The sequence below is a fragment of the Danio rerio genome, chromosome 19 (genome assembly GCF_049306965.1).
Source record: "Danio rerio strain Tuebingen ecotype United States chromosome 19, GRCz12tu, whole genome shotgun sequence".
Taxonomy (NCBI): Eukaryota; Metazoa; Chordata; class Actinopteri; order Cypriniformes; family Danionidae; genus Danio; species Danio rerio.
The window spans coordinates 51,677,305-51,704,828 of record NC_133194.1 but is presented as its reverse complement, the minus strand read 5'-3'; the positions used below and the strand labels follow the sequence as shown (position 1 = coordinate 51,704,828).

General features: G+C 42.0%; 4 long non-coding RNA genes across 8 annotated transcripts; all 4 read right to left on the bottom strand.

Moving 5' to 3' along the window:
- Positions 1 to 1,446: 1,446 nt before the first annotated feature.
- On the bottom strand, positions 1,447 to 3,145 carry LOC141379202 (uncharacterized). Of its 2 annotated transcripts, none has more exons than XR_012395307.1 (2): positions 3,007 to 3,145; positions 1,447 to 2,672 (listed from the first exon to the last, which is right to left on the bottom strand). It is a non-coding gene; the product is annotated as an uncharacterized lncRNA (long non-coding RNA). The 2 variants fall into 2 exon arrangements; XR_012395308.1 differs by having other exon boundaries at positions 1,447 to 2,658.
- Positions 3,146 to 8,559: 5,414 nt separating this feature from the next.
- Positions 8,560 to 10,258, bottom strand: LOC141379199 (uncharacterized). 2 transcript variants are annotated; one of them, XR_012395301.1, is made up of 2 exons: positions 10,120 to 10,258; positions 8,560 to 9,785 (listed from the first exon to the last, which is right to left on the bottom strand). It is a non-coding gene; the product is annotated as an uncharacterized lncRNA (long non-coding RNA). The 2 variants fall into 2 exon arrangements; XR_012395302.1 differs by having other exon boundaries at positions 8,560 to 9,771.
- Positions 10,259 to 15,672: 5,414 nt separating this feature from the next.
- On the bottom strand, positions 15,673 to 17,371 carry LOC141379201 (uncharacterized). 2 transcript variants are annotated; one of them, XR_012395305.1, is made up of 2 exons: positions 17,233 to 17,371; positions 15,673 to 16,898 (listed from the first exon to the last, which is right to left on the bottom strand). It is a non-coding gene; the product is annotated as an uncharacterized lncRNA (long non-coding RNA). The 2 variants fall into 2 exon arrangements; XR_012395306.1 differs by having other exon boundaries at positions 15,673 to 16,884.
- Positions 17,372 to 22,785: 5,414 nt separating this feature from the next.
- LOC137489704 (uncharacterized) lies at positions 22,786 to 24,484 on the bottom strand. Of its 2 annotated transcripts, none has more exons than XR_011009082.2 (2): positions 24,346 to 24,484; positions 22,786 to 24,011 (listed from the first exon to the last, which is right to left on the bottom strand). It is a non-coding gene; the product is annotated as an uncharacterized lncRNA (long non-coding RNA). The 2 variants fall into 2 exon arrangements; XR_011009083.2 differs by having other exon boundaries at positions 22,786 to 23,997.
- Positions 24,485 to 27,524: the final 3,040 nt, after the last annotated feature.

The window sequence follows — 27,524 nt, the reverse complement described above, 5'->3', positions numbered from 1 at the left end:
TTTATGGGAGGGGCATCGACAACTTAACAAACAAGAACACTATAGCCCCTTGAACGAACCCATATACCCCCAAACGAGACTAGAAATCAAAGAAATACTTGAAGAAATGTGCGAAAAAAAGATTATCAGCGGGGACCAAAAAACTTATTTAATGGGATCGGGCACTCCCAGGCCAAGGAGATTTTATCTACTGCCCAAAATTCACAAAGACCCGAAAGACTGGAGTAGGCCACATAAGATACCACCAGGCCGTCCAATAGTATCGGACTGTGATAGCGAATCATACTATACAGCCGAATATATAGAATATTTTTTAAACCCCATCTCACAGCGACACGCCAGTTATTTACGAGACACATACGATTTCATACAAAAGACCAAAAATCTAACAATCCCCACGGACGCCCTCCTTTTTACTATCGACATAGACAGTCTCTACACAAACATCGAAACACAGGCCGGAATATCGGCTGTGCAAGATTGCTTCAAGCGTTTTCCGGACCCCAAAAGACCCGATGAGTATATAATCAAACTATTAGAAATCAATCTCACCAAAAACGACTTTGAATTTAACTCGAAATTCTATCTGCAAACAAAGGGCACCGCCATGGGCAAAAAATTCGCACCCTCTTACGCAAACATATTCATGGCAGCTTGGGAGCACTCCGCACTAACTAATTTTCCCTTAAAACCATTCGCATATTACAGATTCCTAGACGATATTTGGGGAGTATGGACATACGGCCGAGAGGAATTTCAAAGATTCACAACACACTTGAACAATCATCAAAGTTCCATCACAATCAAGTTTGAGATCAACGACCAACAAGTGAACTTCTTGGACGTAGTCACATACAAAGGACCAAAATTTGAGAAACAAAACCAATTGGACTACAAAGTTTACTTCAAACCCACAGACACACACTCGCTACTACACAAGTCTAGCTTTCACCCTAAGCACACATTTCGGGGAGTAATCAAGTCACAAATCCTTAGATTTTACAGAATATCTTCTCAAGAGACAGACTTTAAAATGGCAGTTAAAACCCTCTTTAAGGCACTTAAAAAACGGGGATACGGACGCACATACCTTCGGAAAATTTTCAAAACATTTCAACAATCTATCGCAAACCCAACAACAACAACAAACACACGCAACAAAATAATCCCCCTCGTCACATTTTACTCACAACAGAGTAAACAACTTAATAGAGCAACAAAAGAAAACTTCAACAAATTCATCGAACCCACACGTTTTATACAGAAACACAGACCAATCGCGGCCTTTAAGAGAAACAAAAACTTACTAGACACACTGGTCAGTAGCAAAACCAGCCAACAACAAAAACCGACAAGAGCGGAAGCGCACAAACACTACACGGTGAGACGGTGGGTCCAGAACAAAACAAACAAAAACATTTACGAAACACAACGCAACACATCGGCGGGGGTATGCAACTGCATCTACTTAATTTATTGTACGAAATGCCACAAACAATACGTTGGACAAACTAAGAATCAACTCTCATTACGAACATATCAACACACATACAACATACGTAACAAAATCGAAAAACGCAAATTATTAGTTAAGCATTTTGTAATGCATGGACTCTCAGCCCTCAGGGTTACCGCCTTACAGTCAAGCCCCTTTTGGTCATTACGGGAGAGGTTAAGGTTTGAAAGAATATGGATCAAGCGATTGGACACGGTGTATCCAAGGGGCCTAAATGAAAACTAAAAACAAACAGCAAAACCTAAAACACGGAGAGCTCCGGGATGAACCCTAATTTTCGATTACGACAACCCAACACCAACACTCACCCCAACCCCATAGACGGTAACCCTGACGCGACCACTAACCCTATTCCCATAAACCAAAACGCAACCCCAACACTCACCCCAACCCTACGGCCAGGAACCCTACGGTCAGTAACCCTACGGTCAGTAACCCTAACATTAAAATTAAAATTCATTTTTATGCAGCTCTGAACATTAAAATTAAAATTCATTTTTATGCAGCCCTGAACTACGTGAATCATACCTAAAAACACAGCGACTCAGGGGACTACGCGACTAACCCTAAGTTTCAAAAATTAAAATGCAACCCCAACCCCTACACTCACCCTAACCCTAAAGTCAGTAACCCTGACACTAAAACCCCTCTTAATACGACCTGAAATCACAGGAACCATACCCCAAACACGGGGGACGGCGCGACAAACCCTAACTCGAATCTTAACACAAAAGTAAATATACGAAGGGACACAAAAAAGCACACACACGCACACATAAAACAATAAAAACACAAATAAAAGACACACACCTAATTTTAAACAAATAAACAAATTAAATAAACAAAGTAATCAAAAAATAAAAAACAAAAAATAAAACAATTATTTATTTATTCACAAAAAATACATAAAACAGCATGATATTCAACAATGAGAAACAGGAGTGGAGGAGGGTCTGGACGAAGGAGGAAGTCGAAATGGAATCCGAAGCGGTCAGTTGAAATGTAGGACAATGCACAACCAAGGCCGGACACAGTCTGGCCTTTGGATTTTTCGTTCCCCTAACCAAGCTCGTGCCACGTCTCTGAACTTTGGGTCCGATGAGATGAAATCCCGAAATCCGACTCTCCACCACGACACAGTCCTGTAAATACACAACTAATAACATAATTTTAATGCTTAATACAGTCCCCATCACATAAAACCTAATTAAAAGTAAGCCCAGACTATATCTACACACTCATACATACATACAAGATCCTCTCAACACAGATATAAATCCCCCACAGAGAGTGGAGTGAATAATGATACAAAAAAGGAAAACTCGATACAAACTTAGAGAATATCTGATACATAATAGCTCCCCTCCTCTCTCATCACTCTAACATTAGTTACAAAGACTCAAAGGACGATTTGTAAACAAAGGGGCACACTTATCCACAACTTTACATGATTCTCAGACTAACATCCAAAACAAACACACAATACTTACCTAACATCCTATCCCAACACCTCTGGATCAACAGGGGAATTCACAGGGCTGCATACCAGTTAATTCAATCACTCCAGCTCGAAAAACAAAGCAGAGAGACGGAGTTTGCCGAGATGATGACGTCACCGGAGCCACGAACAAAACAGGAAGTAAATCGCGGAAGCACCGCGACGATGACGTCACACACCCTCGCGTTTAAAACTACTTCAAACACAGCCAATTCATTTCTAACATTTATCTAAAGCAGGATCAAAGGAATCCATACAAACACAACTTAAAAACCAGGATTATCTGACAATTAATAACATTGCTAACATTATTTGAGGCTTAAGACGATTCAACACACTGATTTATATCTTACAGAAATAATCCAACTCATTTAATAAGAGGATTAAAAATGAGGAATACAATTTATCTCGAATAACACAGCCTGTCATAACATTTTAGACCCAAAATGACTCAGCAAAATAACAAACACTCCATAAGGACACCAACAATTACTCCTTACACACTTATAAAAATAATAAACCCACGCAGATATGACTTAAATAGTTACTTATAAAACAACTTGAACAAACACACTTGAAGTAACATCCAAACCACATAGGAAGTCAAATAAATAAGTTTGATAATAAATACTCATAACAAATAATTTTTCTAACAAAACAAACGCTTAATTATTTCAACAGGATGATTAAATATATTAAAAGCAAAAAATACACATTAAAATACGATTAAAACACCATTTGAACAAACCAGCTCACACACTGATCATAGCCACTCCCCCACTCCCCCCTCCCCTCTCCCTCACAGCAGGACTATAAATAGGGAGGGAACACTCACCAGCTCACCATTTGTGAAGCTGCTCTCTTTGGACACTCACAGACACTGATCTTCTATACAAATCCGACGTTCTTGCACACAGCCTGAGGAAGAAATATACACTTCGAAACGTAGCTACGCATTGAACGTCGATTTTTAGGAATTCCTTATAGATTTAGAAAATAGAATTAGGAAAAAATATTTAGAAAAAAATAGAAAACTACAAAGCTTTCAAAAAACAAAAAAAGATGTACAGATACTTTAATGAATACAGAGCCAGACTAACTCCAAGAGAACGAGTTAGGATCTGGGATTATCCCACTAACACAGCACACCAATATATTTCTAGGAACAATGCAGTACAACAAAGTACTCGAAATCAAAGTCACGAGCAACGGAGTGAGAACACCAACCGCTTGCGGTGGGACGTTCACGCCGGCCCGCACCGTGTTCATGACAATGATTTCCACCCAACAGTCCGTTTCCGGACTACTAGAGATACTAGATGGATAAACGATGGGGCCCAAGACGAGCACCATCGTTTCAACAATTTCACATATCAGTACAGACAATACAACAACACCCAACCTAGACAAGACATCAGACCACGTGCACTGATCACACGTGAAGACGACGACACATGGAGATACACAAGAAGTGACACACATCACTACAAAAACGCAGAACTCCCATACAGAGAAAGACAATTTATAAATTCCCAATACAAAAGACAAGAAAATAGAGTAGAATTAGACAACGATACGTGGAGATACAGAAATAATAATAACACGCACTCTAAAAACACAAACTTCCCACAGAGACAAAGACAATTCAGAAACGTTCAATACGACACACAGGGGGTTCCCTACAACAGAAACGCCCAACCGCCTCGCCCGGTCTTCACGAGACGCGAAACTCCACATAACATAAACAGACAAAGAACGACTTACTATCACGATGACACTCCACGCACAGACGGTCCCCTTCAACGCAAACATTACTCCAGGGACGGTAACGGGACAGAATATACACCAAGGTGGCGTAACGAACAAAACAACAAGAGAGAACGGCCACAAAAGGGACCGCGAACAAGACCCCAGAGATATTTTACACAACCGAGCGATCCTACCCCATCTGCATATACGCCCGCAACACCGAAGCTCAAAAACACGATTAAACTGGTTTACGATCTCCTTCGCTTGGAACACCAATTAAAAAACATTGACGTACAAAAAGAAAGCGACACACCCATCACATTTAAAAGACTGCAAACACACCTGATCACCACGATTAAACCATTACTACCCAACGAAAGAGTAAACGAGAGATTGACGGGCAACGCACGCAATTGGATGTACACGACACAACTTATCCTACGAGAACATTACCAGCTCCTCATCCAACAGAAGAAGCGTGAGCTCATAGCGCACACCGACAGAGCGGATTGGCCACACGCACTCGACATAGCGACCAGATGGGCCAACAAAAACCTACAAAATAAAATACAACCCACAACATTCGAAAAAATAGAAACATTCCTTACCGAAACTAACGAACGCAACACATCGAGAGACACCGAAAACGGAGATCCACCAGCCCCAAACACAAATCAAACGCACGCACGAACACACAAACGTAAAGATGATCCGCCAGCGACAAGGGCAAAATCAGGGGCACAACACGTACATGTACAGACTTCGCCAGCCGCCCCTCCTCCCAGCAGGGGCGACTGGTCTTTCGACGAAGAATTCCCACCACTCGCACCCCCAGCAGGCATTACGCCTACAATCATACACACAACAAAACCACTACCACAAAGAACAGCACGCAGACTTAACACTGACCTCTTGGTGGACATCGAAACACCACAAAACAAACAGACCGCCGAACAAAAAGCCCCCACCGAACAGCCAAAAACAACCCACGAACAACTTAGCACACACACAATTGTCGAGAAGAACAAAACGAACGAAAAGGAAGACACAACTGGGCAGTCTAGACACACCTCAGACACGACGGCGACTACAAGACCTCCCACTACACATGTAGACAGAGCCACCTCCCCCAGTTTATACTCGGAGGACTCAACGGATGACGACTACGCCACATATACAGTCAACGCAGCACATAGAACATCCCCTACATTGGAGACCGAAAACGAACAGAGAGACAGTACACGAACCGAAGAAACCGAAAATACCACACACGACACTGAGAACACATCGACAGCGCTCGCCACACCAAGAAAGGACACACACACACTCGTGACCCCCTCCACACCAAAATCGGTGGGCAGACCTTACAAACACATCAAGACAGACAAAAAACACATAGACTGGAGCCTCAACCTAAAAAAGAGATGTGTGATAATCGGCGACTCTAACGTAGCAAGGATCCCGTCTTTTGATATAGTAGAGCTCCAGGTGGATAGCTTCCCGGGAGCCAAATTCCAACACGCCGGTTATTTGGTGGAAAAAGCAACGATCGCAATGGAACCCGAAGTACTGATGCTCTCGTTCGGTATCAATAATCGTACACAAAGGTGCATCTCAACCACAGAAAAGGAAATACTCAGAACATACAAAACAGCACGCGCTCGCTTACCACACACGGAGATCATCGTACCACTCATTAACTTTAGCCAAACACTACCAGAAGAAGAAAAAGCACATCTCACGGCCATGAACAAATACATCAGGGACAATCTTCATCATGTATCAGCATTACCATCCAGGGATTTCAGGGTAGAGAACGACATGATCCACTGGACCGCCGGTACGGCCCGAGCACTTTTAGAACACTGGATGTATTTTTTAGACTTGGAAGGCCAAATATCCCAACAGGGGACTCAGACAAACGCATAGTCAATTTATCGACGGTAATACTAACCCAAGATCAAACGGAAACATTACGGAAAGGCCTTTCGTTCATTCCCTCAACTAAAAGAACCACACAAAAGATCGAATTATTACATAGCTTACAGACTTATCACAGACGAATAAAATTAGAAGTATACTTTGAGGGCAAAAAAAGACAAAAACAGAAACTACCATTCACGCACAACTCCGATTGGACTCCAGCACTATCCAGTTTACCCCCGCAAATCAACTCATTGATCAAAGCAGACTATTACGCGTACAAACATCTCGATTGGGGCCGGTCAGAAGAAGAAAATCTCACAAAGAATGAAAGAATAGCTATTAAAAACCTACACGGCAATCACCAGTTGGTAATCAAACCTGCGGACAAAGGAAACGCGGTCGTACTCATGGACAAAACGGACTATTTATGGGAGGGGCATCGACAACTTAACAAACAAGAACACTATAGCCCCTTGAACGAACCCATATACCCCCAAACGAGACTAGAAATCAAAGAAATACTTGAAGAAATGTGCGAAAAAAAGATTATCAGCGGGGACCAAAAAACTTATTTAATGGGATCGGGCACTCCCAGGCCAAGGAGATTTTATCTACTGCCCAAAATTCACAAAGACCCGAAAGACTGGAGTAGGCCACATAAGATACCACCAGGCCGTCCAATAGTATCGGACTGTGATAGCGAATCATACTATACAGCCGAATATATAGAATATTTTTTAAACCCCATCTCACAGCGACACGCCAGTTATTTACGAGACACATACGATTTCATACAAAAGACCAAAAATCTAACAATCCCCACGGACGCCCTCCTTTTTACTATCGACATAGACAGTCTCTACACAAACATCGAAACACAGGCCGGAATATCGGCTGTGCAAGATTGCTTCAAGCGTTTTCCGGACCCCAAAAGACCCGATGAGTATATAATCAAACTATTAGAAATCAATCTCACCAAAAACGACTTTGAATTTAACTCGAAATTCTATCTGCAAACAAAGGGCACCGCCATGGGCAAAAAATTCGCACCCTCTTACGCAAACATATTCATGGCAGCTTGGGAGCACTCCGCACTAACTAATTTTCCCTTAAAACCATTCGCATATTACAGATTCCTAGACGATATTTGGGGAGTATGGACATACGGCCGAGAGGAATTTCAAAGATTCACAACACACTTGAACAATCATCAAAGTTCCATCACAATCAAGTTTGAGATCAACGACCAACAAGTGAACTTCTTGGACGTAGTCACATACAAAGGACCAAAATTTGAGAAACAAAACCAATTGGACTACAAAGTTTACTTCAAACCCACAGACACACACTCGCTACTACACAAGTCTAGCTTTCACCCTAAGCACACATTTCGGGGAGTAATCAAGTCACAAATCCTTAGATTTTACAGAATATCTTCTCAAGAGACAGACTTTAAAATGGCAGTTAAAACCCTCTTTAAGGCACTTAAAAAACGGGGATACGGACGCACATACCTTCGGAAAATTTTCAAAACATTTCAACAATCTATCGCAAACCCAACAACAACAACAAACACACGCAACAAAATAATCCCCCTCGTCACATTTTACTCACAACAGAGTAAACAACTTAATAGAGCAACAAAAGAAAACTTCAACAAATTCATCGAACCCACACGTTTTATACAGAAACACAGACCAATCGCGGCCTTTAAGAGAAACAAAAACTTACTAGACACACTGGTCAGTAGCAAAACCAGCCAACAACAAAAACCGACAAGAGCGGAAGCGCACAAACACTACACGGTGAGACGGTGGGTCCAGAACAAAACAAACAAAAACATTTACGAAACACAACGCAACACATCGGCGGGGGTATGCAACTGCATCTACTTAATTTATTGTACGAAATGCCACAAACAATACGTTGGACAAACTAAGAATCAACTCTCATTACGAACATATCAACACACATACAACATACGTAACAAAATCGAAAAACGCAAATTATTAGTTAAGCATTTTGTAATGCATGGACTCTCAGCCCTCAGGGTTACCGCCTTACAGTCAAGCCCCTTTTGGTCATTACGGGAGAGGTTAAGGTTTGAAAGAATATGGATCAAGCGATTGGACACGGTGTATCCAAGGGGCCTAAATGAAAACTAAAAACAAACAGCAAAACCTAAAACACGGAGAGCTCCGGGATGAACCCTAATTTTCGATTACGACAACCCAACACCAACACTCACCCCAACCCCATAGACGGTAACCCTGACGCGACCACTAACCCTATTCCCATAAACCAAAACGCAACCCCAACACTCACCCCAACCCTACGGCCAGGAACCCTACGGTCAGTAACCCTACGGTCAGTAACCCTAACATTAAAATTAAAATTCATTTTTATGCAGCTCTGAACATTAAAATTAAAATTCATTTTTATGCAGCCCTGAACTACGTGAATCATACCTAAAAACACAGCGACTCAGGGGACTACGCGACTAACCCTAAGTTTCAAAAATTAAAATGCAACCCCAACCCCTACACTCACCCTAACCCTAAAGTCAGTAACCCTGACACTAAAACCCCTCTTAATACGACCTGAAATCACAGGAACCATACCCCAAACACGGGGGACGGCGCGACAAACCCTAACTCGAATCTTAACACAAAAGTAAATATACGAAGGGACACAAAAAAGCACACACACGCACACATAAAACAATAAAAACACAAATAAAAGACACACACCTAATTTTAAACAAATAAACAAATTAAATAAACAAAGTAATCAAAAAATAAAAAACAAAAAATAAAACAATTATTTATTTATTCACAAAAAATACATAAAACAGCATGATATTCAACAATGAGAAACAGGAGTGGAGGAGGGTCTGGACGAAGGAGGAAGTCGAAATGGAATCCGAAGCGGTCAGTTGAAATGTAGGACAATGCACAACCAAGGCCGGACACAGTCTGGCCTTTGGATTTTTCGTTCCCCTAACCAAGCTCGTGCCACGTCTCTGAACTTTGGGTCCGATGAGATGAAATCCCGAAATCCGACTCTCCACCACGACACAGTCCTGTAAATACACAACTAATAACATAATTTTAATGCTTAATACAGTCCCCATCACATAAAACCTAATTAAAAGTAAGCCCAGACTATATCTACACACTCATACATACATACAAGATCCTCTCAACACAGATATAAATCCCCCACAGAGAGTGGAGTGAATAATGATACAAAAAAGGAAAACTCGATACAAACTTAGAGAATATCTGATACATAATAGCTCCCCTCCTCTCTCATCACTCTAACATTAGTTACAAAGACTCAAAGGACGATTTGTAAACAAAGGGGCACACTTATCCACAACTTTACATGATTCTCAGACTAACATCCAAAACAAACACACAATACTTACCTAACATCCTATCCCAACACCTCTGGATCAACAGGGGAATTCACAGGGCTGCATACCAGTTAATTCAATCACTCCAGCTCGAAAAACAAAGCAGAGAGACGGAGTTTGCCGAGATGATGACGTCACCGGAGCCACGAACAAAACAGGAAGTAAATCGCGGAAGCACCGCGACGATGACGTCACACACCCTCGCGTTTAAAACTACTTCAAACACAGCCAATTCATTTCTAACATTTATCTAAAGCAGGATCAAAGGAATCCATACAAACACAACTTAAAAACCAGGATTATCTGACAATTAATAACATTGCTAACATTATTTGAGGCTTAAGACGATTCAACACACTGATTTATATCTTACAGAAATAATCCAACTCATTTAATAAGAGGATTAAAAATGAGGAATACAATTTATCTCGAATAACACAGCCTGTCATAACATTTTAGACCCAAAATGACTCAGCAAAATAACAAACACTCCATAAGGACACCAACAATTACTCCTTACACACTTATAAAAATAATAAACCCACGCAGATATGACTTAAATAGTTACTTATAAAACAACTTGAACAAACACACTTGAAGTAACATCCAAACCACATAGGAAGTCAAATAAATAAGTTTGATAATAAATACTCATAACAAATAATTTTTCTAACAAAACAAACGCTTAATTATTTCAACAGGATGATTAAATATATTAAAAGCAAAAAATACACATTAAAATACGATTAAAACACCATTTGAACAAACCAGCTCACACACTGATCATAGCCACTCCCCCACTCCCCCCTCCCCTCTCCCTCACAGCAGGACTATAAATAGGGAGGGAACACTCACCAGCTCACCATTTGTGAAGCTGCTCTCTTTGGACACTCACAGACACTGATCTTCTATACAAATCCGACGTTCTTGCACACAGCCTGAGGAAGAAATATACACTTCGAAACGTAGCTACGCATTGAACGTCGATTTTTAGGAATTCCTTATAGATTTAGAAAATAGAATTAGGAAAAAATATTTAGAAAAAAATAGAAAACTACAAAGCTTTCAAAAAACAAAAAAAGATGTACAGATACTTTAATGAATACAGAGCCAGACTAACTCCAAGAGAACGAGTTAGGATCTGGGATTATCCCACTAACACAGCACACCAATATATTTCTAGGAACAATGCAGTACAACAAAGTACTCGAAATCAAAGTCACGAGCAACGGAGTGAGAACACCAACCGCTTGCGGTGGGACGTTCACGCCGGCCCGCACCGTGTTCATGACAATGATTTCCACCCAACAGTCCGTTTCCGGACTACTAGAGATACTAGATGGATAAACGATGGGGCCCAAGACGAGCACCATCGTTTCAACAATTTCACATATCAGTACAGACAATACAACAACACCCAACCTAGACAAGACATCAGACCACGTGCACTGATCACACGTGAAGACGACGACACATGGAGATACACAAGAAGTGACACACATCACTACAAAAACGCAGAACTCCCATACAGAGAAAGACAATTTATAAATTCCCAATACAAAAGACAAGAAAATAGAGTAGAATTAGACAACGATACGTGGAGATACAGAAATAATAATAACACGCACTCTAAAAACACAAACTTCCCACAGAGACAAAGACAATTCAGAAACGTTCAATACGACACACAGGGGGTTCCCTACAACAGAAACGCCCAACCGCCTCGCCCGGTCTTCACGAGACGCGAAACTCCACATAACATAAACAGACAAAGAACGACTTACTATCACGATGACACTCCACGCACAGACGGTCCCCTTCAACGCAAACATTACTCCAGGGACGGTAACGGGACAGAATATACACCAAGGTGGCGTAACGAACAAAACAACAAGAGAGAACGGCCACAAAAGGGACCGCGAACAAGACCCCAGAGATATTTTACACAACCGAGCGATCCTACCCCATCTGCATATACGCCCGCAACACCGAAGCTCAAAAACACGATTAAACTGGTTTACGATCTCCTTCGCTTGGAACACCAATTAAAAAACATTGACGTACAAAAAGAAAGCGACACACCCATCACATTTAAAAGACTGCAAACACACCTGATCACCACGATTAAACCATTACTACCCAACGAAAGAGTAAACGAGAGATTGACGGGCAACGCACGCAATTGGATGTACACGACACAACTTATCCTACGAGAACATTACCAGCTCCTCATCCAACAGAAGAAGCGTGAGCTCATAGCGCACACCGACAGAGCGGATTGGCCACACGCACTCGACATAGCGACCAGATGGGCCAACAAAAACCTACAAAATAAAATACAACCCACAACATTCGAAAAAATAGAAACATTCCTTACCGAAACTAACGAACGCAACACATCGAGAGACACCGAAAACGGAGATCCACCAGCCCCAAACACAAATCAAACGCACGCACGAACACACAAACGTAAAGATGATCCGCCAGCGACAAGGGCAAAATCAGGGGCACAACACGTACATGTACAGACTTCGCCAGCCGCCCCTCCTCCCAGCAGGGGCGACTGGTCTTTCGACGAAGAATTCCCACCACTCGCACCCCCAGCAGGCATTACGCCTACAATCATACACACAACAAAACCACTACCACAAAGAACAGCACGCAGACTTAACACTGACCTCTTGGTGGACATCGAAACACCACAAAACAAACAGACCGCCGAACAAAAAGCCCCCACCGAACAGCCAAAAACAACCCACGAACAACTTAGCACACACACAATTGTCGAGAAGAACAAAACGAACGAAAAGGAAGACACAACTGGGCAGTCTAGACACACCTCAGACACGACGGCGACTACAAGACCTCCCACTACACATGTAGACAGAGCCACCTCCCCCAGTTTATACTCGGAGGACTCAACGGATGACGACTACGCCACATATACAGTCAACGCAGCACATAGAACATCCCCTACATTGGAGACCGAAAACGAACAGAGAGACAGTACACGAACCGAAGAAACCGAAAATACCACACACGACACTGAGAACACATCGACAGCGCTCGCCACACCAAGAAAGGACACACACACACTCGTGACCCCCTCCACACCAAAATCGGTGGGCAGACCTTACAAACACATCAAGACAGACAAAAAACACATAGACTGGAGCCTCAACCTAAAAAAGAGATGTGTGATAATCGGCGACTCTAACGTAGCAAGGATCCCGTCTTTTGATATAGTAGAGCTCCAGGTGGATAGCTTCCCGGGAGCCAAATTCCAACACGCCGGTTATTTGGTGGAAAAAGCAACGATCGCAATGGAACCCGAAGTACTGATGCTCTCGTTCGGTATCAATAATCGTACACAAAGGTGCATCTCAACCACAGAAAAGGAAATACTCAGAACATACAAAACAGCACGCGCTCGCTTACCACACACGGAGATCATCGTACCACTCATTAACTTTAGCCAAACACTACCAGAAGAAGAAAAAGCACATCTCACGGCCATGAACAAATACATCAGGGACAATCTTCATCATGTATCAGCATTACCATCCAGGGATTTCAGGGTAGAGAACGACATGATCCACTGGACCGCCGGTACGGCCCGAGCACTTTTAGAACACTGGATGTATTTTTTAGACTTGGAAGGCCAAATATCCCAACAGGGGACTCAGACAAACGCATAGTCAATTTATCGACGGTAATACTAACCCAAGATCAAACGGAAACATTACGGAAAGGCCTTTCGTTCATTCCCTCAACTAAAAGAACCACACAAAAGATCGAATTATTACATAGCTTACAGACTTATCACAGACGAATAAAATTAGAAGTATACTTTGAGGGCAAAAAAAGACAAAAACAGAAACTACCATTCACGCACAACTCCGATTGGACTCCAGCACTATCCAGTTTACCCCCGCAAATCAACTCATTGATCAAAGCAGACTATTACGCGTACAAACATCTCGATTGGGGCCGGTCAGAAGAAGAAAATCTCACAAAGAATGAAAGAATAGCTATTAAAAACCTACACGGCAATCACCAGTTGGTAATCAAACCTGCGGACAAAGGAAACGCGGTCGTACTCATGGACAAAACGGACTATTTATGGGAGGGGCATCGACAACTTAACAAACAAGAACACTATAGCCCCTTGAACGAACCCATATACCCCCAAACGAGACTAGAAATCAAAGAAATACTTGAAGAAATGTGCGAAAAAAAGATTATCAGCGGGGACCAAAAAACTTATTTAATGGGATCGGGCACTCCCAGGCCAAGGAGATTTTATCTACTGCCCAAAATTCACAAAGACCCGAAAGACTGGAGTAGGCCACATAAGATACCACCAGGCCGTCCAATAGTATCGGACTGTGATAGCGAATCATACTATACAGCCGAATATATAGAATATTTTTTAAACCCCATCTCACAGCGACACGCCAGTTATTTACGAGACACATACGATTTCATACAAAAGACCAAAAATCTAACAATCCCCACGGACGCCCTCCTTTTTACTATCGACATAGACAGTCTCTACACAAACATCGAAACACAGGCCGGAATATCGGCTGTGCAAGATTGCTTCAAGCGTTTTCCGGACCCCAAAAGACCCGATGAGTATATAATCAAACTATTAGAAATCAATCTCACCAAAAACGACTTTGAATTTAACTCGAAATTCTATCTGCAAACAAAGGGCACCGCCATGGGCAAAAAATTCGCACCCTCTTACGCAAACATATTCATGGCAGCTTGGGAGCACTCCGCACTAACTAATTTTCCCTTAAAACCATTCGCATATTACAGATTCCTAGACGATATTTGGGGAGTATGGACATACGGCCGAGAGGAATTTCAAAGATTCACAACACACTTGAACAATCATCAAAGTTCCATCACAATCAAGTTTGAGATCAACGACCAACAAGTGAACTTCTTGGACGTAGTCACATACAAAGGACCAAAATTTGAGAAACAAAACCAATTGGACTACAAAGTTTACTTCAAACCCACAGACACACACTCGCTACTACACAAGTCTAGCTTTCACCCTAAGCACACATTTCGGGGAGTAATCAAGTCACAAATCCTTAGATTTTACAGAATATCTTCTCAAGAGACAGACTTTAAAATGGCAGTTAAAACCCTCTTTAAGGCACTTAAAAAACGGGGATACGGACGCACATACCTTCGGAAAATTTTCAAAACATTTCAACAATCTATCGCAAACCCAACAACAACAACAAACACACGCAACAAAATAATCCCCCTCGTCACATTTTACTCACAACAGAGTAAACAACTTAATAGAGCAACAAAAGAAAACTTCAACAAATTCATCGAACCCACACGTTTTATACAGAAACACAGACCAATCGCGGCCTTTAAGAGAAACAAAAACTTACTAGACACACTGGTCAGTAGCAAAACCAGCCAACAACAAAAACCGACAAGAGCGGAAGCGCACAAACACTACACGGTGAGACGGTGGGTCCAGAACAAAACAAACAAAAACATTTACGAAACACAACGCAACACATCGGCGGGGGTATGCAACTGCATCTACTTAATTTATTGTACGAAATGCCACAAACAATACGTTGGACAAACTAAGAATCAACTCTCATTACGAACATATCAACACACATACAACATACGTAACAAAATCGAAAAACGCAAATTATTAGTTAAGCATTTTGTAATGCATGGACTCTCAGCCCTCAGGGTTACCGCCTTACAGTCAAGCCCCTTTTGGTCATTACGGGAGAGGTTAAGGTTTGAAAGAATATGGATCAAGCGATTGGACACGGTGTATCCAAGGGGCCTAAATGAAAACTAAAAACAAACAGCAAAACCTAAAACACGGAGAGCTCCGGGATGAACCCTAATTTTCGATTACGACAACCCAACACCAACACTCACCCCAACCCCATAGACGGTAACCCTGACGCGACCACTAACCCTATTCCCATAAACCAAAACGCAACCCCAACACTCACCCCAACCCTACGGCCAGGAACCCTACGGTCAGTAACCCTACGGTCAGTAACCCTAACATTAAAATTAAAATTCATTTTTATGCAGCTCTGAACATTAAAATTAAAATTCATTTTTATGCAGCCCTGAACTACGTGAATCATACCTAAAAACACAGCGACTCAGGGGACTACGCGACTAACCCTAAGTTTCAAAAATTAAAATGCAACCCCAACCCCTACACTCACCCTAACCCTAAAGTCAGTAACCCTGACACTAAAACCCCTCTTAATACGACCTGAAATCACAGGAACCATACCCCAAACACGGGGGACGGCGCGACAAACCCTAACTCGAATCTTAACACAAAAGTAAATATACGAAGGGACACAAAAAAGCACACACACGCACACATAAAACAATAAAAACACAAATAAAAGACACACACCTAATTTTAAACAAATAAACAAATTAAATAAACAAAGTAATCAAAAAATAAAAAACAAAAAATAAAACAATTATTTATTTATTCACAAAAAATACATAAAACAGCATGATATTCAACAATGAGAAACAGGAGTGGAGGAGGGTCTGGACGAAGGAGGAAGTCGAAATGGAATCCGAAGCGGTCAGTTGAAATGTAGGACAATGCACAACCAAGGCCGGACACAGTCTGGCCTTTGGATTTTTCGTTCCCCTAACCAAGCTCGTGCCACGTCTCTGAACTTTGGGTCCGATGAGATGAAATCCCGAAATCCGACTCTCCACCACGACACAGTCCTGTAAATACACAACTAATAACATAATTTTAATGCTTAATACAGTCCCCATCACATAAAACCTAATTAAAAGTAAGCCCAGACTATATCTACACACTCATACATACATACAAGATCCTCTCAACACAGATATAAATCCCCCACAGAGAGTGGAGTGAATAATGATACAAAAAAGGAAAACTCGATACAAACTTAGAGAATATCTGATACATAATAGCTCCCCTCCTCTCTCATCACTCTAACATTAGTTACAAAGACTCAAAGGACGATTTGTAAACAAAGGGGCACACTTATCCACAACTTTACATGATTCTCAGACTAACATCCAAAACAAACACACAATACTTACCTAACATCCTATCCCAACACCTCTGGATCAACAGGGGAATTCACAGGGCTGCATACCAGTTAATTCAATCACTCCAGCTCGAAAAACAAAGCAGAGAGACGGAGTTTGCCGAGATGATGACGTCACCGGAGCCACGAACAAAACAGGAAGTAAATCGCGGAAGCACCGCGACGATGACGTCACACACCCTCGCGTTTAAAACTACTTCAAACACAGCCAATTCATTTCTAACATTTATCTAAAGCAGGATCAAAGGAATCCATACAAACACAACTTAAAAACCAGGATTATCTGACAATTAATAACATTGCTAACATTATTTGAGGCTTAAGACGATTCAACACACTGATTTATATCTTACAGAAATAATCCAACTCATTTAATAAGAGGATTAAAAATGAGGAATACAATTTATCTCGAATAACACAGCCTGTCATAACATTTTAGACCCAAAATGACTCAGCAAAATAACAAACACTCCATAAGGACACCAACAATTACTCCTTACACACTTATAAAAATAATAAACCCACGCAGATATGACTTAAATAGTTACTTATAAAACAACTTGAACAAACACACTTGAAGTAACATCCAAACCACATAGGAAGTCAAATAAATAAGTTTGATAATAAATACTCATAACAAATAATTTTTCTAACAAAACAAACGCTTAATTATTTCAACAGGATGATTAAATATATTAAAAGCAAAAAATACACATTAAAATACGATTAAAACACCATTTGAACAAACCAGCTCACACACTGATCATAGCCACTCCCCCACTCCCCCCTCCCCTCTCCCTCACAGCAGGACTATAAATAGGGAGGGAACACTCACCAGCTCACCATTTGTGAAGCTGCTCTCTTTGGACACTCACAGACACTGATCTTCTATACAAATCCGACGTTCTTGCACACAGCCTGAGGAAGAAATATACACTTCGAAACGTAGCTACGCATTGAACGTCGATTTTTAGGAATTCCTTATAGATTTAGAAAATAGAATTAGGAAAAAATATTTAGAAAAAAATAGAAAACTACAAAGCTTTCAAAAAACAAAAAAAGATGTACAGATACTTTAATGAATACAGAGCCAGACTAACTCCAAGAGAACGAGTTAGGATCTGGGATTATCCCACTAACACAGCACACCAATATATTTCTAGGAACAATGCAGTACAACAAAGTACTCGAAATCAAAGTCACGAGCAACGGAGTGAGAACACCAACCGCTTGCGGTGGGACGTTCACGCCGGCCCGCACCGTGTTCATGACAATGATTTCCACCCAACAGTCCGTTTCCGGACTACTAGAGATACTAGATGGATAAACGATGGGGCCCAAGACGAGCACCATCGTTTCAACAATTTCACATATCAGTACAGACAATACAACAACACCCAACCTAGACAAGACATCAGACCACGTGCACTGATCACACGTGAAGACGACGACACATGGAGATACACAAGAAGTGACACACATCACTACAAAAACGCAGAACTCCCATACAGAGAAAGACAATTTATAAATTCCCAATACAAAAGACAAGAAAATAGAGTAGAATTAGACAACGATACGTGGAGATACAGAAATAATAATAACACGCACTCTAAAAACACAAACTTCCCACAGAGACAAAGACAATTCAGAAACGTTCAATACGACACACAGGGGGTTCCCTACAACAGAAACGCCCAACCGCCTCGCCCGGTCTTCACGAGACGCGAAACTCCACATAACATAAACAGACAAAGAACGACTTACTATCACGATGACACTCCACGCACAGACGGTCCCCTTCAACGCAAACATTACTCCAGGGACGGTAACGGGACAGAATATACACCAAGGTGGCGTAACGAACAAAACAACAAGAGAGAACGGCCACAAAAGGGACCGCGAACAAGACCCCAGAGATATTTTACACAACCGAGCGATCCTACCCCATCTGCATATACGCCCGCAACACCGAAGCTCAAAAACACGATTAAACTGGTTTACGATCTCCTTCGCTTGGAACACCAATTAAAAAACATTGACGTACAAAAAGAAAGCGACACACCCATCACATTTAAAAGACTGCAAACACACCTGATCACCACGATTAAACCATTACTACCCAACGAAAGAGTAAACGAGAGATTGACGGGCAACGCACGCAATTGGATGTACACGACACAACTTATCCTACGAGAACATTACCAGCTCCTCATCCAACAGAAGAAGCGTGAGCTCATAGCGCACACCGACAGAGCGGATTGGCCACACGCACTCGACATAGCGACCAGATGGGCCAACAAAAACCTACAAAATAAAATACAACCCACAACATTCGAAAAAATAGAAACATTCCTTACCGAAACTAACGAACGCAACACATCGAGAGACACCGAAAACGGAGATCCACCAGCCCCAAACACAAATCAAACGCACGCACGAACACACAAACGTAAAGATGATCCGCCAGCGACAAGGGCAAAATCAGGGGCACAACACGTACATGTACAGACTTCGCCAGCCGCCCCTCCTCCCAGCAGGGGCGACTGGTCTTTCGACGAAGAATTCCCACCACTCGCACCCCCAGCAGGCATTACGCCTACAATCATACACACAACAAAACCACTACCACAAAGAACAGCACGCAGACTTAACACTGACCTCTTGGTGGACATCGAAACACCACAAAACAAACAGACCGCCGAACAAAAAGCCCCCACCGAACAGCCAAAAACAACCCACGAACAACTTAGCACACACACAATTGTCGAGAAGAACAAAACGAACGAAAAGGAAGACACAACTGGGCAGTCTAGACACACCTCAGACACGACGGCGACTACAAGACCTCCCACTACACATGTAGACAGAGCCACCTCCCCCAGTTTATACTCGGAGGACTCAACGGATGACGACTACGCCACATATACAGTCAACGCAGCACATAGAACATCCCCTACATTGGAGACCGAAAACGAACAGAGAGACAGTACACGAACCGAAGAAACCGAAAATACCACACACGACACTGAGAACACATCGACAGCGCTCGCCACACCAAGAAAGGACACACACACACTCGTGACCCCCTCCACACCAAAATCGGTGGGCAGACCTTACAAACACATCAAGACAGACAAAAAACACATAGACTGGAGCCTCAACCTAAAAAAGAGATGTGTGATAATCGGCGACTCTAACGTAGCAAGGATCCCGTCTTTTGATATAGTAGAGCTCCAGGTGGATAGCTTCCCGGGAGCCAAATTCCAACACGCCGGTTATTTGGTGGAAAAAGCAACGATCGCAATGGAACCCGAAGTACTGATGCTCTCGTTCGGTATCAATAATCGTACACAAAGGTGCATCTCAACCACAGAAAAGGAAATACTCAGAACATACAAAACAGCACGCGCTCGCTTACCACACACGGAGATCATCGTACCACTCATTAACTTTAGCCAAACACTACCAGAAGAAGAAAAAGCACATCTCACGGCCATGAACAAATACATCAGGGACAATCTTCATCATGTATCAGCATTACCATCCAGGGATTTCAGGGTAGAGAACGACATGATCCACTGGACCGCCGGTACGGCCCGAGCACTTTTAGAACACTGGATGTATTTTTTAGACTTGGAAGGCCAAATATCCCAACAGGGGACTCAGACAAACGCATAGTCAATTTATCGACGGTAATACTAACCCAAGATCAAACGGAAACATTACGGAAAGGCCTTTCGTTCATTCCCTCAACTAAAAGAACCACACAAAAGATCGAATTATTACATAGCTTACAGACTTATCACAGACGAATAAAATTAGAAGTATACTTTGAGGGCAAAAAAAGACAAAAACAGAAACTACCATTCACGCACAACTCCGATTGGACTCCAGCACTATCCAGTTTACCCCCGCAAATCAACTCATTGATCAAAGCAGACTATTACGCGTACAAACATCTCGATTGGGGCCGGTCAGAAGAAGAAAATCTCACAAAGAATGAAAGAATAGCTATTAAAAACCTACACGGCAATCACCAGTTGGTAATCAAACCTGCGGACAAAGGAAACGCGGTCGTACTCATGGACAAAACGGACTATTTATGGGAGGGGCATCGACAACTTAACAAACAAGAACACTATAGCCCCTTGAACGAACCCATATACCCCCAAACGAGACTAGAAATCAAAGAAATACTTGAAGAAATGTGCGAAAAAAAGATTATCAGCGGGGACCAAAAAACTTATTTAATGGGATCGGGCACTCCCAGGCCAAGGAGATTTTATCTACTGCCCAAAATTCACAAAGACCCGAAAGACTGGAGTAGGCCACATAAGATACCACCAGGCCGTCCAATAGTATCGGACTGTGATAGCGAATCATACTATACAGCCGAATATATAGAATATTTTTTAAACCCCATCTCACAGCGACACGCCAGTTATTTACGAGACACATACGATTTCATACAAAAGACCAAAAATCTAACAATCCCCACGGACGCCCTCCTTTTTACTATCGACATAGACAGTCTCTACACAAACATCGAAACACAGGCCGGAATATCGGCTGTGCAAGATTGCTTCAAGCGTTTTCCGGACCCCAAAAGACCCGATGAGTATATAATCAAACTATTAGAAATCAATCTCACCAAAAACGACTTTGAATTTAACTCGAAATTCTATCTGCAAACAAAGGGCACCGCCATGGGCAAAAAATTCGCACCCTCTTACGCAAACATATTCAKGGCAGCTTGGGAGCACTCCGCACTAACTAATTTTCCCTTAAAACCATTCGCATATTACAGATTCCTAGACGATATTTGGGGAGTATGGACATACGGCCGAGAGGAATTTCAAAGATTCACAACACACTTGAACAATCATCAAAGTTCCATCACAATCAAGTTTGAGATCAACGACCAACAAGTGAACTTCTTGGACGTAGTCACATACAAAGGACCAAAATTTGAGAAACAAAACCAATTGGACTACAAAGTTTACTTCAAACCCACAGACACACACTCGCTACTACACAAGTCTAGCTTTCACCCTAAGCACACATTTCGGGGAGTAATCAAGTCACAAATCCTTAGATTTTACAGAATATCTTCTCAAGAGACAGACTTTAAAATGGCAGTTAAAACCCTCTTTAAGGCACTTAAAAAACGGGGATACGGACGCACATACCTTCGGAAAATTTTCAAAACATTTCAACAATCTATCGCAAACCCAACAACAACAACAAACACACGCAACAAAATAATCCCCCTCGTCACATTTTACTCACAACAGAGTAAACAACTTAATAGAGCAACAAAAGAAAACTTCAACAAATTCATCGAACCCACACGTTTTATACAGAAACACAGACCAATCGCGGCCTTTAAGAGAAACAAAAACTTACTAGACACACTGGTCAGTAGCAAAACCAGCCAACAACAAAAACCGACAAGAGCGGAAGCGCACAAACACTACACGGTGAGACGGTGGGTCCAGAACAAAACAAACAAAAACATTTACGAAACACAACGCAACACATCGGCGGGGGTATGCAACTGCATCTACTTAATTTATTGTACGAAATGCCACAAACAATACGTTGGACAAACTAAGAATCAACTCTCATTACGAACATATCAACACACATACAACATACGTAACAAAATCGAAAAACGCAAATTATTAGTTAAGCATTTTGTAATGCATGGACTCTCAGCCCTCAGGGTTACCGCCTTACAGTCAAGCCCCTTTTGGTCATTACGGGAGAGGTTAAGGTTTGAAAGAATATGGATCAAGCGATTGGACACGGTGTATCCAAGGGGCCTAAATGAAAACTAAAAACAAACAGCAAAACCTAAAACACGGAGAGCTCCGGGATGAACCCTAATTTTCGATTACGACAACCCAACACCAACACTCACCCCAACCCCATAGACGGTAACCCTGACGCGACCACTAACCCTATTCCCATAAACCAAAACGCAACCCCAACACTCACCCCAACCCTACGGCCAGGAACCCTACGGTCAGTAACCCTACGGTCAGTAACCCTAACATTAAAATTAAAATTCATTTTTATGCAGCTCTGAACATTAAAATTAAAATTCATTTTTATGCAGCCCTGAACTACGTGAATCATACCTAAAAACACAGCGACTCAGGGGACTACGCGACTAACCCTAAGTTTCAAAAATTAAAATGCAACCCCAACCCCTACACTCACCCTAACCCTAAAGTCAGTAACCCTGACACTAAAACCCCTCTTAATACGACCTGAAATCACAGGAACCATACCCCAAACACGGGGGACGGCGCGACAAACCCTAACTCGAATCTTAACACAAAAGTAAATATACGAAGGGACACAAAAAAGCACACACACGCACACATAAAACAATAAAAACACAAATAAAAGACACACACCTAATTTTAAACAAATAAACAAATTAAATAAACAAAGTAATCAAAAAATAAAAAACAAAAAATAAAACAATTATTTATTTATTCACAAAAAATACATAAAACAGCATGATATTCAACAATGAGAAACAGGAGTGGAGGAGGGTCTGGACGAAGGAGGAAGTCGAAATGGAATCCGAAGCGGTCAGTTGAAATGTAGGACAATGCACAACCAAGGCCGGACACAGTCTGGCCTTTGGATTTTTCGTTCCCCTAACCAAGCTCGTGCCACGTCTCTGAACTTTGGGTCCGATGAGATGAAATCCCGAAATCCGACTCTCCACCACGACACAGTCCTGTAAATACACAACTAATAACATAATTTTAATGCTTAATACAGTCCCCATCACATAAAACCTAATTAAAAGTAAGCCCAGACTATATCTACACACTCATACATACATACAAGATCCTCTCAACACAGATATAAATCCCCCACAGAGAGTGGAGTGAATAATGATACAAAAAAGGAAAACTCGATACAAACTTAGAGAATATCTGATACATAATAGCTCCCCTCCTCTCTCATCACTCTAACATTAGTTACAAAGACTCAAAGGACGATTTGTAAACAAAGGGGCACACTTATCCACAACTTTACATGATTCTCAGACTAACATCCAAAACAAACACACAATACTTACCTAACATCCTATCCCAACACCTCTGGATCAACAGGGGAATTCACAGGGCTGCATACCAGTTAATTCAATCACTCCAGCTCGAAAAACAAAGCAGAGAGACGGAGTTTGCCGAGATGATGACGTCACCGGAGCCACGAACAAAACAGGAAGTAAATCGCGGAAGCACCGCGACGATGACGTCACACACCCTCGCGTTTAAAACTACTTCAAACACAGCCAATTCATTTCTAACATTTATCTAAAGCAGGATCAAAGGAATCCATACAAACACAACTTAAAAACCAGGATTATCTGACAATTAATAACATTGCTAACATTATTTGAGGCTTAAGACGATTCAACACACTGATTTATATCTTACAGAAATAATCCAACTCATTTAATAAGAGGATTAAAAATGAGGAATACAATTTATCTCGAATAACACAGCCTGTCATAACATTTTAGACCCAAAATGACTCAGCAAAATAACAAACACTCCATAAGGACACCAACAATTACTCCTTACACACTTATAAAAATAATAAACCCACGCAGATATGACTTAAATAGTTACTTATAAAACAACTTGAACAAACACACTTGAAGTAACATCCAAACCACATAGGAAGTCAAATAAATAAGTTTGATAATAAATACTCATAACAAATAATTTTTCTAACAAAACAAACGCTTAATTATTTCAACAGGATGATTAAATATATTAAAAGCAAAAAATACACATTAAAATACGATTAAAACACCATTTGAACAAACCAGCTCACACACTGATCATAGCCACTCCCCCACTCCCCCCTCCCCTCTCCCTCACAGCAGGACTATAAATAGGGAGGGAACACTCACCAGCTCACCATTTGTGAAGCTGCTCTCTTTGGACACTCACAGACACTGATCTTCTATACAAATCCGACGTTCTTGCACACAGCCTGAGGAAGAAATATACACTTCGAAACGTAGCTACGCATTGAACGTCGATTTTTAGGAATTCCTTATAGATTTAGAAAATAGAATTAGGAAAAAATATTTAGAAAAAAATAGAAAACTACAAAGCTTTCAAAAAACAAAAAAAGATGTACAGATACTTTAATGAATACAGAGCCAGACTAACTCCAAGAGAACGAGTTAGGATCTGGGATTATCCCACTAACACAGCACACCAATATATTTCTAGGAACAATGCAGTACAACAAAGTACTCGAAATCAAAGTCACGAGCAACGGAGTGAGAACACCAACCGCTTGCGGTGGGACGTTCACGCCGGCCCGCACCGTGTTCATGACAATGATTTCCACCCAACAGTCCGTTTCCGGACTACTAGAGATACTAGATGGATAAACGATGGGGCCCAAGACGAGCACCATCGTTTCAACAATTTCACATATCAGTACAGACAATACAACAACACCCAACCTAGACAAGACATCAGACCACGTGCACTGATCACACGTGAAGACGACGACACATGGAGATACACAAGAAGTGACACACATCACTACAAAAACGCAGAACTCCCATACAGAGAAAGACAATTTATAAATTCCCAATACAAAAGACAAGAAAATAGAGTAGAATTAGACAACGATACGTGGAGATACAGAAATAATAATAACACGCACTCTAAAAACACAAACTTCCCACAGAGACAAAGACAATTCAGAAACGTTCAATACGACACACAGGGGGTTCCCTACAACAGAAACGCCCAACCGCCTCGCCCGGTCTTCACGAGACGCGAAACTCCACATAACATAAACAGACAAAGAACGACTTACTATCACGATGACACTCCACGCACAGACGGTCCCCTTCAACGCAAACATTACTCCAGGGACGGTAACGGGACAGAATATACACCAAGGTGGCGTAACGAACAAAACAACAAGAGAGAACGGCCACAAAAGGGACCGCGAACAAGACCCCAGAGATATTTTACACAACCGAGCGATCCTACCCCATCTGCATATACGCCCGCAACACCGAAGCTCAAAAACACGATTAAACTGGTTTACGATCTCCTTCGCTTGGAACACCAATTAAAAAACATTGACGTACAAAAAGAAAGCGACACACCCATCACATTTAAAAGACTGCAAACACACCTGATCACCACGATTAAACCATTACTACCCAACGAAAGAGTAAACGAGAGATTGACGGGCAACGCACGCAATTGGATGTACACGACACAACTTATCCTACGAGAACATTACCAGCTCCTCATCCAACAGAAGAAGCGTGAGCTCATAGCGCACACCGACAGAGCGGATTGGCCACACGCACTCGACATAGCGACCAGATGGGCCAACAAAAACCTACAAAATAAAATACAACCCACAACATTCGAAAAAATAGAAACATTCCTTACCGAAACTAACGAACGCAACACATCGAGAGACACCGAAAACGGAGATCCACCAGCCCCAAACACAAATCAAACGCACGCACGAACACACAAACGTAAAGATGATCCGCCAGCGACAAGGGCAAAATCAGGGGCACAACACGTACATGTACAGACTTCGCCAGCCGCCCCTCCTCCCAGCAGGGGCGACTGGTCTTTCGACGAAGAATTCCCACCACTCGCACCCCCAGCAGGCATTACGCCTACAATCATACACACAACAAAACCACTACCACAAAGAACAGCACGCAGACTTAACACTGACCTCTTGGTGGACATCGAAACACCACAAAACAAACAGACCGCCGAACAAAAAGCCCCCACCGAACAGCCAAAAACAACCCACGAACAACTTAGCACACACACAATTGTCGAGAAGAACAAAACGAACGAAAAGGAAGACACAACTGGGCAGTCTAGACACACCTCAGACACGACGGCGACTACAAGACCTCCCACTACACATGTAGACAGAGCCACCTCCCCCAGTTTATACTCGGAGGACTCAACGGATGACGACTACGCCACATATACAGTCAACGCAGCACATAGAACATCCCCTACATTGGAGACCGAAAACGAACAGAGAGACAGTACACGAACCGAAGAAACCGAAAATACCACACACGACACTGAGAACACATCGACAGCGCTCGCCACACCAAGAAAGGACACACACACACTCGTGACCCCCTCCACACCAAAATCGGTGGGCAGACCTTACAAACACATCAAGACAGACAAAAAACACATAGACTGGAGCCTCAACCTAAAAAAG